This window comes from Octopus bimaculoides, chromosome 6 (genome assembly GCF_001194135.2).
Source record: "Octopus bimaculoides isolate UCB-OBI-ISO-001 chromosome 6, ASM119413v2, whole genome shotgun sequence".
NCBI lineage: Eukaryota > Metazoa > Mollusca > Cephalopoda > Octopoda > Octopodidae > Octopus > Octopus bimaculoides.
Window position 1 is genome coordinate 50,168,789 of NC_068986.1, and position 3,277 is coordinate 50,172,065.

The following is a 3,277-nucleotide window of genomic DNA, read 5'->3' on the forward strand; positions in this document are numbered from 1 at the left end:
TGTATCTTGGAGGTTAATTACTTAAATTTTCACATATCATATTGCAGATCTGAAATAGTTAAACACTTCTTTTGTCGAATATCCGCCCCCAAAATGTGTTGATTTCATACAATAAAGCTGTTTATTTAATAAGATTAAAAGGTATATTTCTAATATGTAACAAACGATGTTGTTTTCTTTATATTTTATTTATTTTCAAGGTGCGTGGCTTAGTGGTTAGGGGTGTTCGGCTCAAAATCGTAAGGTCATGAGTTCAATTTCCGGTGAGGCGTTGTGTCCTTGAGCAAGACGCTTTGTATCACATTACTCCAGTCCACTCAGCTGGCAAAAATGAGTAGTACCTGTATTTCAAAAGGCCAGCCTTATTACATTCTGTGTCACGCTGAATCTTTTCTACTCCAGACACAAGGCCTGAAATTTGTGGGAAGCGGGCTAGTCGATTACATCGACCCCAAGTTTCACTGGTACTCAATTTATCGACCTCGAAAGGATGAAAGGCAAAAATCAACCTCGACGGAATTTGAACTCAGAACATAGCGACACTGAGTCTCCCTGGGAACTACGTAAAAGGTCACGCGTCTGTGGAGTGCTCAGTCACTTGTGCGTTAATTTCATGAGGAAGCTGTTTCGTTGATCAAATAAGCTGGAACCCTCCTCGTAGTAAACGACGGAGTGCCAGTTATTTATAGCCCAAAATGACTTCCATTCTATAATAGCTGACATTCTTATGAATTATTTGCCTGGTGAAGTCGGTACGTACAAGTCTGTCACAAAACTTGTATCACCAAAGAATCGAAATGCCCAGGGTCAAATTGAAAGGAGTGTTAGGGAGTGGGGTACAATTTCTGCCGATAATGTTGTTGTTATTGGCACTCCGTCACTTACGACGTCGAGGGTTCCAGTTGATCAGATCAACGGAACAGCCTGCTCGTGAAATTAACGTGCACGTGGCTGAGCACTCCATAGACACGTGTACCCTTAACGTAGTTCTCGGGGATATTCAGCGTGACACAGTGTGACAAGGCTAACCCTTTTGAATTACAGGCACAACAGAAACAGGAAGTAAGAGTGAGAGAAAGTTGTGGTGGAAGAGTACAGCAGGGTTCGCCACCATCCCCTGCCGGAGCCTTGTGGAGCTTTAGGCGTTTTCGCTCAATAAACACTCACAACGCCCGGTCTGGGAATCGAAACTGCGATCCTATGACCGCGAGTCCGCTGCCCTAACCACTGGGCCATTGCGCCTCCTCTGCCGATAATAGTGCAGGGCTATCAAGGCCGTAGATTTACTCATCTCTTCTATCGACTAACGCTTTTAACAGGTACATTAATTTCTGAAGACGTTTATTCAGGTGACCAGTAAAGTGAATAACGCCCATCAGAAGAAAATCGATTTCATAAAAAATTCAGTGATGACACTCTTTGATAGATCATTGTTTCTAAATCTGCATATACCGGAAGTAGAGCTGTTTGTTATTTGACTGATATGCTAGACCACGCCTTTTTTTTTCTTTCCATTTTTCAAACACGTATAGTTCCCCGAGTGACCGCAGTTATTTCAAAGGAGATAATCACTGCTTCATAGTATTTGGTGGGATTAGAAATTCGAATTGGAAATTAAGGAACAGTAACGAAAAACGTACATAGAATTCACATTTTCATTTAATTTTTTTTTTTTTGTTTCTTTTTTACGTATTACGAAGTTTTTAAAGTTCCTACAAGTTGGTAATCATATGTAACACCGTTAAGAAGAAAAGCCGACAGCAAACAGCCAAGTCATATAATTTAGGTTTGTTTAAATGATATATAAAATATGAAATTTGTTTACAATTTCTCACCTGTATTAATATTTAATTTTTGCTTTCTCTTTTGTCTTTCTAGGTAAGTATCTTCATCTGTCCTGTCGTGATTTATAACTTTCTGTCTGAATATTTACTTCTCAAACAAACACTGGCACATTTTGGAGCTGTTCTCAGTTAATTAACGCATTTCCATTCTATAAGGTAAGCTAGTAATATATATATATATAGGCACATAAACATTTATGTATATTTTGTACATTACATTTGCAATATCAAATCAACAGCTTACTGTTCTCGTTGGTAAGAATAAAGTTTCCAAAAATGGAAAGAGAGCTTCAATGTATTTCTTTGGTGCTATGGCAGAACGTCTGTCGTGTTTAAAGATGTGGTTTCGAATCCCATGGATAGCCTTCGACATTTTCTATCTTTTGCACTTTTTTCAACGTGATATTTACACATTATTTACAGCTCGTCCCCCACCCCCAAAAGAATATCCATATTTCTACATTATATTCAATGTATATATATATATAATTATATATATATACCATATTCCATATATATATGTATACCATATTCCATATATATATGTATACCATATTCCATATATATATGTATACCATATTCCATATATATACATGTATACCATATTCCATATATATATATATATATATCATATTCCATATATATATATATATATGTATATATGAAAATATTATATTCCATGTATATATATATATGTGTGTGTGTGTGTGTATTATATTCCTTATATATATGTGTGTGTATACTATATTCCATATATATATTATATGTATATTATAGTCCACATATATCTATATTATATATATATTACATTCCGTGTGTGTGTGTGTGTTTGTATTTATATTGCAGCTGTAAATCTTCTAATTCTAATCAGTTTCTAGAATTGAAATATGGGGTTCTTGCTAAATTTCCAAACTGGGTTTTTTAACGAAAGATTAAATAATCTACCTCTTGAAAATAGGCTGTTGTCCTGAGAAACGTCGGGAAATTAATTTGCAAAAAAATGTTTTTACCTTATATTTATTTATTTATTTATTTATTTATTTAATATATTTTTACCTTGTAACTTAATACTCGATATCGAAGATAAGACTTATTACTTGCTAGATGTTCTTCGATTGGTACATTCCAGATAAAACTAATTATTTGGGTTTGTTTCTCATTATGTGCATATACGTATATCTATATATATATATATATGCATATATGTATGCATATATATATATATATATATATATATATATATATATATATTAATATATGTATATATATGTATGTATGTGTAAATATGTGTGTATATAGATATGTATGTATGTAGATATGCATGTTTTATATAAGTGTATATATATATGTATGTGTGTATATATATACTCTTTTACTTCTTTTAGTCTTTTTGACTGTGGCCATGCTGGAGCACCGCCTTTAGTCGAGCAAGT

The 3,277-nt window shown here is 34.1% G+C and overlaps 1 protein-coding gene across 4 annotated transcripts in view; it reads left to right on the forward strand.

Moving 5' to 3' along the window:
* The window catches only part of LOC106877926 (uncharacterized), a 441,127-nt gene that overhangs the window by 200,278 nt on the left and 237,572 nt on the right, over positions 1–3,277 (forward strand). The window contains exon 2 of one of the 4 annotated variants that reach the window (XM_052968726.1): positions 1,879–2,000. The exons of the other annotated variants lie outside the window; for them this stretch is intronic. The gene's annotated coding sequence lies outside the window, so the exon portion shown is untranslated. The remainder of the gene's footprint in view (positions 1–1,878; positions 2,001–3,277) is intronic. 4 annotated transcript variants of the gene reach the window in all.